The 15,247-nt window shown below is 48.0% G+C and overlaps 1 protein-coding gene across 2 annotated transcripts in view; it reads right to left on the bottom strand.

Moving 5' to 3' along the window:
- hipk2 (homeodomain interacting protein kinase 2) overlaps positions 1-15,247 on the bottom strand; it is a 78,342-nt gene that overhangs the window by 41,390 nt on the left and 21,705 nt on the right. The gene's annotated exons all lie outside the window — the stretch shown is intronic.

Here is a 15,247-nt window from a genome sequence, read left to right as displayed (position 1 = left end):
CACAAGCGCAATCACACACTCACACTCACACACAGATGTGTACGACCACACAGATATAAACGAACTTCCTCAGACAGGGGCTCTCCATTCTAACCCCGAAGGAAAACGCAAAGCTGCATTTGGCCACAAAGCAACTGTGGAGAAAGAATCTGCAACTGCAGCTTATAATCTGTTCACCATCTCGCACAAATTATAACGTAGTGCCTGGGCTACGTTCACCATCACCGGCTTTAGTATACAGCCTGAGTTGTGTTCACTATAACACACTATAACACACAGCCTTCACTATTACACACTAGCACAAACAGCCTGATCTGCCTTCACTATCACCGGGTTTAGTATACAGCCTGAGCTGTGTTCACTATCACCGGCTTTAATTTACAGCCTGAGCTGTGTTCACTATCACCGGCTTTAATTTACAGCCTGAGCTGTGTTCACTATCACCGGCTTTAGTATACAGCCTGAGCTGTGTTCACTATCACTGGCTTTAGTATACAGCCTGAGCTGTGTTCACTAACACCGGCTTTAAATAGTGGCGTTCACCATAACACACTATAACACACAGCCTTCAATATCACACACTACAACATACAAAAGTATACAGCCCGAGCTGTGTTTACCATCACAGGCGATAACATAGAGGTGTTTTGTTGGGAGTTTTTCTGTGTATATGCATGCGTTTGTGAGTAATTAGGACCAGGCTTCTAACACATCATATCAGTTGTAGCCACAGAGCATTCTGTCTGTACATTATCTGGGAAAGTTTCTCATGTTTATGCTCCAGAAAGCCCCTTGCTGGTGTATGGCTGTTTCCCGGCAGTACACACACACACACACACACACACACACACACACACACACATTAAGGGGAGGGAGTTTAGGAGGGATAGAAAAGCACATGTTGTGTGTTTGTGTGTGTGTGAGGGGGAGGAGGGACGGGTTGCAACTTCCGATGTGGAGACAGAAAACAATAAAAATGAACAGGTATATGTATATATATATATAGATGTACATACTCTATGTTGATTTACAAACACACTGATACAGCTGTATCCACACAAAAACACACACAAACACACACACAAACACACACACACACACACACACACACACACACACACACACACACAATGCAAGGCTTCCTCCCCTAACACGATGCAGCCCACTCAGTGCTCCCCAGCGCTGCACACGACTCTTTCAATTAGTTCCACAAAGGGAGTGTTCTGTTAGCATACAGCAGCTCATTACTGAATTCCTCGGCACTCTGGGTTCGAGATCTAGATAAGGAACCTCTGCCTGCCACCCCTAGTCCCAGGGCCCGGGCCCCGGGTCCTGGGGTATTGACTCTGGCCCTCAGGGCTGGGGTTGGACAGTGGTATCACTGGTCTGCTAGCCACTTGGCAGGTTTACTGGCCATACAGCAGCCCACCTTGGTGATCATCAACTGCTGTATGTATGGATCTATTTATGTGTCCCTATATCTTTAAATAGCTGCAAAGGTTTCTTTGTATCTCTCTATATCCCGCTATAATTTTTCTCTATTATCTTTTTATATAGATGTATTCGTCTCTATATCTATCCCTATACCCCTCTATATATTTATATACGTCTCTTTATCTTTCTAAAGCCTCCAATCTCTATGTTTCTTTATATCTCTCTGTAAATCCCTATATATATGTCTCTTTATATTTATATGTCTCTATGTCTCTCTCTACGTCTATATCTATATACACCTCTCATGTCTCTCTCTAGGAATCTCTCCAAGTCGCTCTATGTCTCTCTATGTCTCTCTCTCTCACTCTAAGTCTCTCTCTAGTTATCTCTCTATGTCTCTCTCCATGTCTCTATCTATCTCAATGTCTCTCTCTATGTGTCTCTCTATATGGCTCTCTCTATGTCTCTCTCTAAGTCTCTCCAAGTCTCTCTCTATGTCTCTCTCTCAAAACACACATGGAACAATAACAAACAACTTGATGAAGGTGGGACTTGAACAGAGCAAAGGTAACCACCGATATCATACAGATATGGCTTTGTTGTACTGTGGCTTTAAGTGAAACTGAGACTGAAACTGTGGGGCAGGTGTTGATAAGGCATGTGAATTTAGATTGCCATTATAAAGTGAGGAAAGCAAAGCAAAGATAGAATGTAGGTTTCAAATGCATGAGAACAAGGTCATGTTTCATGCAAGATGGTCCATGGTCGGGTTCCATGTTTAACACACTATACTGTTCTTATTAAACACAAAACATCACATATTATACAGTACTTATTTGCACATGCTCATCTGTTCCCAATGCTGAGAGCTGCCTTTTACTGCTCAGTACAAGTTTAAATAGTAATAAAGTCAACATCAAACATGAGATGACTATAAGTGCAATAATAGGAATATGTTGCATATATAGTCATGGTAAAATGGCATGTGGATTCAGCCATTGGTTATATTGTTATTCTCGCCAGCATTTAGCTATTCAACTTACAACAGTAGTGTAGCTAATAACAAGGTAAAGGTATGAATGTATTGTGAGCCAGGATATGTCCAGGTTGCTAGGCCACTGGTACAAAGGTAACGGCCATGGAGGTCCTGCTAAACTGATTAGGAGAGAAGGAGAGAGAGTAATGGAGGGAGTGGGAGAGGGGGAGTGGAAGGAGTTAGAGAATAAGAAGAGGAAGGAGAAGGGGAAGGAGGAGGAGAAGGAAGAGGAGTAGAATGAGCAGGAGAAGGAGCAGGGGAAGGAATAGGAGAAGAAGAAGGAGAGGGGAAGGGGTTGGATGTTCGGTAGTTAGGGAGAGAGACAGAGAGGCCTATGGGTTCTCCATTCTCTACCTTATTTGTTCTGTTATGCAAATGACAACAATCACAGGAAATGCCTGTGCCTGGGCTCTCTGGCTAATTGCCATGGCAATAAGAAAGCAGAGCCTTTCCTTTGTGTTGGGAGGCAAATTAAACATTAGTTTAGAGTTTTCTTGGAGACCGAGGGATGTTATAATTACCCAGAAACCAACACATCAGCACTTTGCACTCCACAAGGCCCACTCCCACGTCCCTCCGCAGGAAAAACAAATGGAGCTCATATTCTGAGGAAGAAGCACGCTTCGGTGGGGGTGGCGGTTAGTGGGAGGGAGATCTGGAGAAAGGTGTGGGGGGAGGGAGGGAGAGATGGAGGGATGGAGGGAGGGAGGGAGGGAGGGAGGGAGAGAGGGAGGGAGGGAGGGAGGGAGAGACAATGGGAAGGGAAGCAGAAATGACAAAACCATGAGAGGGCATGGAAGGGTGGTGTTCAAGAGATTTAAAGATAATGAGAGAGAGAGAGAGAGAGAGAGAGAGAGAGAGAGAGAGAGAGCGAGAGAGCGAGAGAGCGAGAGAGAGAGAGAGCGAGAGAGAGGGGGTCAGAGGGTTGAGGGGTGTTCCCAGCAGTATATACTCGAGCATCAACATCTCCACCCATCGCCATTATCATATTGACCCCCGGACACTCCCCTACGGCCTCCCCACCACCGCATTAGCATGACGCGGACGCAACGCAGTACCCGTAGTAGACGCATCAGTCATAACCCCAGTTCACTTCCAATAACACATCTAACCTAAAATCTCCCTACACACTACACACAGCCAGCAGGAACCAGAGAACCAATAAATGAGACGCTTGGGCTGTACGCTTTTAGGACATAGTGATTAAAAATAAATACAAAATGGCTACCGTAGTGGTAAACTGTGGGAGCGGCTTCGTTAATATGGGTCGGTGCAGCGGAGCGCGATACTGGCAAAACAACAAGGCCGACCCGCGTGGAGATAGGAAACTAATGGGAAGTTGTGGAGATGTCCTTGGCTCTCTCTTTCACTGCAGGGTCGACAGCAGTGTCCCAGCACCGGTCATGAGGGATGACATCAGCCCTGGAGCCAAGGAGGGGAGAAAGCCTGAATGGCTGGTTTTCTGTCTGACCTCAGTCTGAGGGGGCCAGAGAGGCAGCCAGACAAATTCACGGCAGTCTGTCTAACCTAAATGTTCACTCATAAAGCCGGGCTGCCTGGGGTTATGACCAGACCCCGCCTCCCCCCCCGAACACCACCCAAGTACACCCTCACACACACACACACACACACACACACACACACTGTCTGCTTCTCTATAGCTCTGTCATTCACAATCACATCTTAATTTCTTCCTTTTTTTTTTTTTTTTTTTCCCCAATTATTTTCATAGCGACTTAATCAGATCGCGTTCCTCATGCATGGGGCTTCTCTATGGACGTGTGCACGTGTTCACGGCTTCATCCGGAGGGCCACTGCCATCTCCACGGGTGGCTGGCTCCACATGAGCCGCTGGCCGCGTGACCCCTTGGATATCTAATCAACCTTTACAGCTGCATGTTGGTGTTGATCACACACACAGTTGTGCATACAGCAGAGCAAATAGCCTAACATGTACACAAGCCGAAAGGAGATACCCGCCCATGACTGACACACACACACACCCACACACACACACACACGGACACACATACACACAAGCCATGGAAGAAATTGTGGGAGGGGGCTGGCCTTGCAGTGAGGTGTTCTTATTAGTATTTGTGCTGGGAAGGCATGGTGTGTTGTGTGATGCATTAGTCACACAACGCTGCCTCCACACCCCCCAATTGTGCAAATACGCATAGATGGGAGGCGTATAAATGCATGCCTGCCTGCGCACACACATCCACACACACACACACACACACACACACACACACACACACATGTTCACACACGTTCACACACACACACACACACGTTCACACATGTTCACACACACACACACACACACACACACACACACACACTTAAGCTCATAAAACACAACAACCTCCCTAATTGGCATGCAGTAATTGTTAGCTCTTATAAAAACATTTTTCTTTTCACCCCAATTACTTTTTTCGCACGTATGCGATGGAGCGCCGGAGCCATGTCGAGACTCTGACTCACATCGCCGTGCGCTCAGAGCGTTAAACGTCCTCGTAAAACAACAGGTCCTGGAGGACTCTGCCCGCCTTGCAAGTGAGCCAGGCGACGCACCGTGGTGACATCAGTGACTCCACGTGCTGGGCGAGAGAGAGCGAGACACGCGTCATAGCGCGGGGCGCCCGAACCGGGCACTCAACTGCTGCGCGGGCCCATCGTGTCTGACAGCGTCGGTCGGTCGGAGCATGACATCATCCTGGGGAGGGGCTATGTAAAGGACTGGATGTGCCGCCGCCGGACCCGCCGCTGAGGAAAGAGAGTTTATGAGGAAATAACAAGGGCTCAGCTGTGGAGGTGGACGGAGACGGAAAACAAAGCACAACACCAGAGGGAGAGCCAGAGAGAGGACGAGAGAGAGGGAGAAAGAGAGAGGGAGAGAGAGAACCAGAGGGAGAGAGAGAGAGAGAGAGAGAGAGAGAGAGAGAGAGCCAGAGAGAGAGAGAGAGAGAGAGAGAGAGAGTCAGAGAGAGGACGAGAGAGAGGGAGAGAGAGAACCAGAGGGAGAGTGAGAGAGAGGGAGAGAGAGAACCAGAGGGAGAGTGAGAGAGAGGGAGAGAGAGAACCAGAGAGAGAGAGAGAGACAGGGAGAGAGGGAGAGAGAGAGAGAGAGAGAGAGAGACAGAGACAGAGACAGAGACAGAGACAGAGACAGAGACAGAGACAGAGACAGAGAGCCAGAGGGAGAAAGAGAGAGGACGAGAGAGAGGGAGAGAGAGAACCAGAGAGAGAGAGAGAGACGGAGAGAGAGAGACAGAGAGAGAGAGAGAGGGAGAAAGAGAACCAGAGAGAGAGAGAGAGAACCAGAGAGAGCGAACCAGAGAGAGAGAGATAGAGAGAGCGAGAGAGAGAGAGAGAGAGAGAGAGAGATAGAGAGAGAGAGAAAGAGAGTGAGAGAGACAGAGACAGAGAGACAGACAGACAGACAGACAGACAGACAGACAGACAGACAGAGAGAGAGAGAGAGAGAGAGAGAGAGAGAGAGCAGAGAGAAAGCAGCAGAGAGAGAGAGAGAAAGAATGAGAGAGAGAGCCAGAGAGGGGGTGAGAGAGCGCAATAAGGAGCGCAGCCTGAAGAAAAAGTAGGAGTGGGAGAATATGTTTACATGGGAATGATGAAAACCTGGTTTGGCATTGTGTGCAGATAATGTGTGATGCATGGGCCTCCCTCCAAGACAGCTTGCAGTATGTCAATATTACCACCCAGTACAAAAGGTAGACTGTGTGGGTAAAGGAGAGATTTAATATAACGTCTGTGTGAGCGAGAGAAAGAGAGGGAGGGAGCGAGAGAGAAAGAGAAAGAGAGAGATAAAGAAAGGGAAAGAGAGAAGGAGCGGGAGAGAGAGGAGAGGGAGAGCAAGAGAGAGAGACAGAGGGAGAGAGAGAGAGGAAGAGAGCAAGAGAAAGAGAGGCGGAGAGAGAGAGATACTCCTCAACACTAGGGGAGCCAGGGGATTGAGCTCTCTCTCTCTCTGTCTCTCTCTCTCTCTCTCTCTCCCTCTCTCCCTGTCTCTCTCTCTCTCTCCCTCTTTCCCCCTCTCTCCCTCTCTCCCTCTAACACTACATCAGTAATGACTCTCCCACAGACATGTTGAGAACCAGGGGGCAGATCAAAGCCTGTGTGATCCAGCTGCTGTAATATCAGCCCTGGCCAGCTCCACCCCAGTGCTGCCGGGCCCCTCGTCATTACAGAAAGGGAAGTTCTCAGGATGAGGGCAGCACAAAATACCGTCCTGTTTCCCAGAACAATCTCCAAGCATCAGCCACCATCAAAGCCCTGTTGGTTGTTCTTTTCACCATATTTTTTTCATACATGTCTGCCTGTGAGATTAACAGCTGCAGCAGACCTTATCTGTAGGGCCTCAACATGATCAATACTGCCGAGTCATGCCAGCCAGCCTTTTCACTCCCTTTTCCTTAATGTTGATTCTTCATGAATGTCTGTGGTTCTTCCCGTGACCACATTTTCCCCAGCTGCTCCTAAAAAAGGTGCTGAACGGTTCTCATTGGTTCCCAGTGCGTCACTGTTTGTTTTCTTTTTGTAAACCCTAAGTTTTAAATTCATTAAACAACACCAGAATGATCAATAATACATAGTGTGTCATAGCCAGGGCTGGGGGCGACAGTGTGTGTGTGCATATTAACAGTGTGTTAAACATCCTTGGCTTCTGGTGCTGCTAAAGCGAAAACAGCTCTTAGACTCTGGCTTCTGGCCTTCCACCACTCACCTCACACCGACGTCTGATTTGATAATCACACCGGTTTCTAGAGCGTTCAGCCTTGTGAACGCCAGTGATCTCAGGGCGAGAGCTGAGCTACTGTAGGGAGGACCTCCAGACCTTCCCATTAATGAAGAGCGGGACGCTGGCCCGACCCCCTCTATTGACCACATCTGCCATTTGGGAACCCTCTGGGTCAATTTATCAGAGAGAGGGGGGCAGGGGGGGGGGTTGACCACTTAACTTTAAATCGGTTAATGCACCACCCTGGTCACCGCCAGCATCGTCGAACCCGGCCCGGTACGTGTGTGTCTACGTGCTTACAAGAGGGCAGAATGCTCTCTCACTCACCCTGGGAAATGTACTTAACGCAAAAAAAGGGCAGCGATGTAATTAATAAAGAGAATAGATCTTAGGGGGATGGGGGGGGGGCAGACTGTGTTTGTTTTTTAGAAAGGCTTTATCTAACGCATTGTCCTTCCCCTGTGTTTTGTACCGCAGCGGCTCGTGAGATTAAAGTGAATCTCTCAGACGCCGGCTCCCTCTAATGACAACGTCAGCGGCCGCTGCTGAGAATTTCAGCAAAGTTACAGCAGCCACCATCTTCCCCCACTTTGCCTCGTCTCTCATCTTTGGTCTGCGTGTGTCACAGTCACGCGTGGCTTATAAATAAATAAAGGGGTTGTTGTGCCAGACGGACCACAGAGACTTGGCCTCAACTGCTTTATTCTCCAGCACTAGCCTTTATACAATAAGATTGACAAAATGGCCTCTTTTCACAAAATTCAAGGCCCGGGGGAGAGAGGGCGGGAAAAGGGAAGAGGGTAGAGTGCCAGACAGGAGAGAAACAAAGTGAGAGAGAGAGAGAACCAGGTAGCAGGTAGCTTTTCTCCAGCGCTGCTACGCTGACACAGTCCTCCGCCTATTCCGGATTCTCCGCACCGACTTCGATGCTTGCCTTCCTCCAGTTAGGAATCAGACAAACTTGGTGATTGGTTTGACAGAAGATTTAATTTTTTTTACTAACAACCGGCAGTGGCATTCTCTCAGAAAAGCAACTAAAAACATTCTCGGGTGCCGCACTTGAAATGTAACAGAAAATAACGGCTTCACGCACGCAGCTCAGTGCTGGTGCCGCGCTACGCCAACTCCTGCCTCGTTCAGTGCATGGAGACTGAGTTCAGCCAGACAGCCGTATATCAATGAAGCGATATCACCTCCATATTGAATGACCTAACAGGCAGATGGGCTTTTACTGGACCCTCCTTGTGCACTCCATTTGGACAGGACGGTATGTCTATGAACACGACGGAACGTGGACATGCAGGCTTGTTTCAGCAGTTCATAGTGTGACGACAGAGAATCGTATCGACGGCGTAGCATCAGACGAGGCTGCACCTGCCTTATCTTGAACAGGAGACAAGCACCGAAACATATGCATACTGTATGTTCGTACGATCGCACCCGTATGTGGACACACACACACGCACGCACACACGCGCACACACACACACACACACACACACACACACACACACACACACATGCACGCGCACACACACGCACACACACACACGCACACACACACACGCACACACATACACGCACACACACACACACACATACACACACACACACACACACACACACAAAGGCCCATAGGGACAGGGGCAGCAGGAAGCTGTTTGATGTCCTTGGCCTGATGACTGAGATTCAAAGAGATTTGCATGGGAAACAAACAGGGGTTGGGGCAGAGTACATATAGAAGAGGGGGGATACACTACAGAGACAGAGAGGCAGAGAGACAGAGAGAGAGAGAGAGAGAGAGAGAGAGAGAGAGAGAGAGAGAGAGAGAGAGAGAGAGAGAGAGAGAGACAGAGAGGGAGAGAGAGAGAGAGAGAGAGAGAGACAGAGACAGAGACAGAGAGGGAGTGAGAGAGGGAGAGGGAGAGGGAGAGGGAGAGAGAGAGAGAGAGAGAGAGGGAGAGACAGAGAGAGAGAGAGAGAGGGTAGCGAAGGTAAGAGAGAGAGAGATGGATCCATAAATAAAAGACGGACAGATGGAGTTGTGAAGGGACGGTAAAGGCATTAAAGATTGTGCAGGAGAAAGACAGAGTGTCAGAGTGAGGGAGAGATAGGGATAGAGAGCGAGCAGGGAACACTAATAAAAGTCCCCTGCTGTTCTCAGCTGTACTTCCTTAGCCTTCTACCCACTGGGCGACTTTTAAAGTCATTAGCCATCGCTTTCTCTCGTGTCTCTGCCTCCTCTGCCCTCTTAAAGACACACACATGCAAACACAAATTCAAAAACGTAAATAACCCAGAGTCATTTAGACTGATTGTGAACAAAGCGTTCCTCAAACTTAGGGACAGGCAACAAGGGAAAGGACGAGAGAGAGGGAGACATGAGCAAGAGGGTGAGCAAGACACAGAGACAGAGACGGAGAGGGAGAGAGAGAGAGAGAGAGAGAGAGAGAGAGAGAGAGAGAGAGATACAGAGAGATATAGAGAGAGGAAGAGCGAGAGATTAAGGGAGAGAGAGAGGGTGAGCGAGAGAAACAGCGCAAGAGAGAGATCCAGAGAAAGGGTGAAAGAGGGTGATAGAGAGACATAGAGACAGAGAGAGAGAGAGTTATAGTGCAGACCCACCTGGGCAAACAATAGCGGCCAGATGAGAGCGTGACTCAAGAGGCCTGGCTGTGCCCAAAGCACAAAGATGAGGCTTGTCCGGGAGGCACAGATCAAAACAGCTCCAGTCTAGTTCAGGTGTTAAGCCTTCACAGGCACGTCCAATTTTGGAACAAGAGCCCCCGGTCGTCATGGCAACGACCGAAAACTGAAAAGCTTTTCTTTTTCAGGACTCTTTTTTTTTTTCAAACCCCCAACCCCCCCCCCCCCCCCCTTCCCACCGTACAAAACCCATCATATGAGATCATCAGCGCTGATTAATTTTAGACGGGGCCTCCGATCAGAACAAGGAAAGGCTTTCGGACTGAGAATAGCTGTACGATCTGTCATGAGGGAGCGCTGGTATTCGTGTTACCCTTTTCTTTTTTTATACATTAATGAGAGTATTATGTGCCTCGCCACAGTTGTTCCAACATTCATACTGCTTACTCAACGTGTTTGAGTAATGATCCTGGCCAAGAGCAGGGGGCTTTTCTATGTGCTGCTGCACAGTTCCCCAGGCAGGAAACCAATAGATCCATAAAACCCACTATTTGCCGTACTCAACCTTTCCCCCTCTCTCTCTCTCTCTCTCCTCCGGTCTGCGTTACCTGCTGCAGTCTTCCCAGGTCCAGGGTGCCAGGCGAAGTGGAAGGTTTATAGTTCAGCTGGTGAACGAGCCATGACATGGCCCACGAGGGTTTACCCACACATGGATCCCATGCTCAGCGCAGGGAATCGCTCGGAGCCACCGTGTACCCTGCTGCCATGCTTCCCCCCCCCCCCCCCCCCGCAAAAAAAAAACGAAACCGCAGGGAAAAACATAACAAGAACAAAAAAAACGAACACGCGCATGTTATTCCCCTTTGCTGCTTACAAGGACAACACTGCTGCCTTCGCTTGAAGTGAAGCCATCTGTATGATGATATATTCAGCAGACCCTGGGTTTAATGAAAGACGAAGTGTGTGTGTGTGTGTGTGTGTGTGTGTGTGTGTGTGTGTGTGTGTGTGTGTGTGTGTGTGTGTGTGTGTGTGTGTGTGCTTGATGTATGACTTGTGCTTTGATGCCATGCGCAAATCATGAAACTCCACAGGCAGTTACATCCCATCATAAACACCTGGGGGATTGGAATGCTTTCCTTTATGCATGCATGTACAGTAAATGAGCATATGTGTGTGTGTGTGTGTGTGTGTGTGTCTGCGTGGTCATTCTTGTGTGCAAGTACACGTGCGTGGGAGCATGTGATTGCGCATTTACGACGTGCGCGTATGTGTTCATTGGTGCGTGTGTACGTGGTTGGTGTGTGCGTTTGATGCGCGTGTGTCCTTGCGGAGCTTTGTGTTTGTGGACACATGTGAATGTTGTTTCTCTATATGTTTATCTATACAAAGAGCTCTACTTAGTTCCCAGTATGTAGGCCAGTGTCAGGAGGAACCCATCACTCGCTGTGTGTTTAGCAGTCATTACCTGGGAACAGACCCTGACTGCTGATCCACACTGTGTGACTGTGTAAGCGTTAAATGAGAACGCGCTAAAGAGATTGGAAACTATTACAGCGCCTGTTTCATTATGAAGGGCCACAGAGCAGCCTTTGAGCACCCACACACACAAGCACACAAAGACACACACACACACACACACACACAAACACACTCGCCTTGTAAAACAAACTCAAACATTTACATGTTCACACACACTTACACATCTGTAAGTGTGTGTAACATGTTAATGCAATCAACGAAAATGGACGGTTCACAAATATAAAGGGGAATCATCACATTAAAATGAAACTTTGAAATGGCTTTTTGATTTGTTTTTTGTATATATTTTTTTACTATTCACTGTTAACATTTATTTTGTTCATTCTTCATTTTTTTCTGTTGCTACCAATAATTGACATGTAATCTCCCAGAGAAGCACTTGTGTAATTACTGAGGACCGGAACGTCGGAGGCTGGTCGTCCTTTCCACCTTCCAAGCTGCCTTGAATGTTCAATCACTAAATGCCAAAAAGAAAACACACCGCTAGATGCTGACCAAACACAGGAATTAGTGGTGAATATTCTTTCTACGCAGTCTCTAAAGAAAATGACCCATCGCCGACTCACTTAGCACTCTCTCTTATTTAACAATTATATTTAGAAATAAATATTATATTTAAATACCGGTACTGTCCTTGCCGGAGCGGAAACCAGGCCCATATGTGTGTCCCCTCAACAAAGATTAAAGAATCCCTGCATACAGCCTCCACACTCCCAATAAATATTTAACCAGGGTTCTACAGAGAAAGTAATTATTTTTCCAAACAAATTATGCCCTGGGCACAAGCAATCCCAATCTGATACACCACAACAATATATTTCTAGGGCACAAAACGCTATAAGTCATTTTTAATAATTGATCAATGTCGGGTGACAAAATGCACATTCAGTCCATTTAAAAAAAAAGCCTGAAGCTCTGAATCCCACCAGCACTTCTGATAAAACCGTTACGTATGCTGTAGCGAAGAAAAGCATGAAAATTACATACCATGGGATGAAACCATAAACATGGATTCATTTTATACGGTCAATTGTTCATTCATGAATGCGGTCAGATCTCCTTTGTTCATTGTGTAACATTTAACATAGAAATTTCCGATCCATAATTGTTTAACCTAAGCTTTAACTGAAACCATGGTTGAAAGCACATTCCTGTACAGGGCTTTTACAGGAAAAGCATTCAAATCCTGGGGGGAAATTGGTCATAGTTTGAGCGGTCGCATTATCATCCTTTGCAAGCAAGTTGCCAAAGCAGCAAAATAGGTGCCAGGAGCAAGATAAAAATGAAGAGACAAAGAAAGAGAGACGGAGGGGCAGAGACATAGGGAGAAGCCTCATCCTTCCCAAAGAAGCTTTGGTGGTTCGTTGTGCCTACTAGAGGTTGAACGATTCACGACCATACATGCACATTAGCAAATTCTTCCAGTTGAGAAAACAAGCCCATCTGTTGTGTAAGGCTGAAACGTGGTGGGAGAATGCATGTGGGCCCTGCACAGCAGGCATTCTGCATCACATACAGACAGGCAGCGCTACGACCCAGCCGGCCGGTCAGGCACATGCACTGCCCCACCCCCTCCCGCCCGCCGGTCCGCACTCTGCAATCTCCCACGTTCACTCTTCGGGCAGGATCGCCACTGCATGGGTGAACCTTGTCTGCCCCTGTATTTCGATCCCCCACTTTATTTCTTCCTATACTTGTTCCGTCTGTCTTTCTCTTGGCCTCCTTTCAGTCCTATCTCTTTTATTCTCTTTCAATTTCAGTCTTTGTTTGCAACCTTGTCCACCTTTCCAGGTGCTCCAGAATTCCCTGTTTTCCATTTTCTGGCCACAATACGGCGGTGCCGGCTCCAATACCTCTATTACAATCCTGCTGTTGGCTTTCAAATATTCATGCGCGTGGATTGAACAGAGGGGACAGAGAATTGGTGGTGGTGGTTGCGGCAGCGGTGGTGGGAGAGGGGCAGGTATTGGTATAAGAGAGGAAGGAAGGAGAGATAGGCAGGAAGGATTGTTGGCAGAGATGGGGAGATTGTGAGGGATGCTGAGGGACAGAGGGAGAGGGAAGGCGGGGTATGGGGGATAAGGTGGTGTGTGTGTTGGTGTGTGTGTGTGTGTGGGGGGGTTATGTAGACCCGGGGCACCTGTGCCAGTCAGCCGGCGAGTCCTACCTCCTTCCCACTGGCGCGTCCCCCTGCCACGCTCTCATAGAGAATACATTTGTGATTGTTTACCTTCCCTCCCCAGAATAAGCTGATGAATACACTGAAACCGGCACCGCCTTCTACGACACGTTTCCCGTAAAAAAAAAAAAATCCTATTTTCCACTTTATAAATAGGAAAAGATGATATCATGAAAAGATAATAAACCTTTATGTCCAATAGAGTATTCCTATTGGATGGCTTCAGGGAGCCCCACTGAGTGGATACTAGGCTTGTGTTCTAAATCACGGCGGCTTAATTTCCAACCGGCTTAATATCCCCGAGAAAGTGTATGGAAATTGAACAGCTCTGGAGAACAAAGGAAGGTGGTCGCTGGGATACATCGTCAGGCACTGGGAAGGGAGCTGGTGAGACCCAACCGGACAACAGATGCATGCAAACGGACAGACACACGGACACAGTATATACATTACTAAAGACACAGGCGAATGCAAAGGTCACACACGCACACGCACACGCACACACACACACACACAAGGGGACACCTTTCACATACCCTAGATGAAACAAGATGCTCTCATTAACTGTCAACGTAACTGAGGTTACTGGACGGCTGTATAAGTTCCCATGTTTGACTACCGATAGTTAATTAGCTAAGCTGCTGCCTGTCTCGTACACGCTCGCTCGCTGCTCTGTGGAGACACATAGGAGGCGTTGCCCAGAGGCACATTGTAAATGCGAAACAGGCTATTAGGATTCTGTCATGCAGGCGAAGGTCTATGGCCGTCATTAAAACACAAGTGAGCACAAGAAGGGGTAATTATCATACTGGGGGTAGTTTCTTATTGATGTTCTGTATTTTCTTCCACCCAGCCGCAAATTACGGGAATATTTGAGAACCCAAAGTCACCTGTACAATAATAGGCCCCAGCCACACACCTCGTAAACACAAACGTACCCAGACACACACACACACACACACACACACACACACACACACACACACACACACACACACACACACGTGAAGGAGATACAATATATAGCAATATATACCCCCTCATCAGCATTAGAAATGAAACGACCTGCCTCTCCTTTGACAGAGGAGAAGAACACAGCTCCAGGTGCAGAGAGAAACACACCGACGTATTCAACTCCGTTCCCCATGACCCCTTGCCGCCTTCCACCCTGATCTTCACCCCTTTGTCGTTCTTCCCTTGGAATCTTCAAACACATTCACTATTTACAAACTGCCATTGTTGCGTTGCCTCACCGCCCCCCCGACTCTGTTCTCCTTTATCGTTTCCTCATGCGTTCGATTGGCAGCGTTTACCCCCCTCGCTCCCGCTTCACAGAGACACGCTATACAACTATAGACTCTGGCGTTACCAACCCCGCTCACATTAACAAGCATCCACACACACACACACACACACACACACACTCGGTGAAACAGTAACTAATGGCAACTTGATTCATTAACACGCTCCACGAGGTCCAGCACTCCAGGCAGGTTAAATGTGGCGGAACGCCGGGCCTGTCTGTCTCGCTGTGCTTCAATAACAACAGATAGGGAAGCAGGTAGACAGGTGGGAGCCGGGGAGAGGGAGAGACAAAGAGAGAGGGGGGAGAGAGAGAGGGAGAGAGAGAGAGAGAGAGAGAGAGAGA

The sequence above is a fragment of the Pollachius pollachius genome (assembly GCF_949987615.1).
Source record: "Pollachius pollachius genome assembly, chromosome: 9".
NCBI classification, from domain to species: domain Eukaryota; kingdom Metazoa; phylum Chordata; class Actinopteri; order Gadiformes; family Gadidae; genus Pollachius; species Pollachius pollachius.
This window is presented reverse-complemented; position numbering and strand designations above follow the sequence as displayed.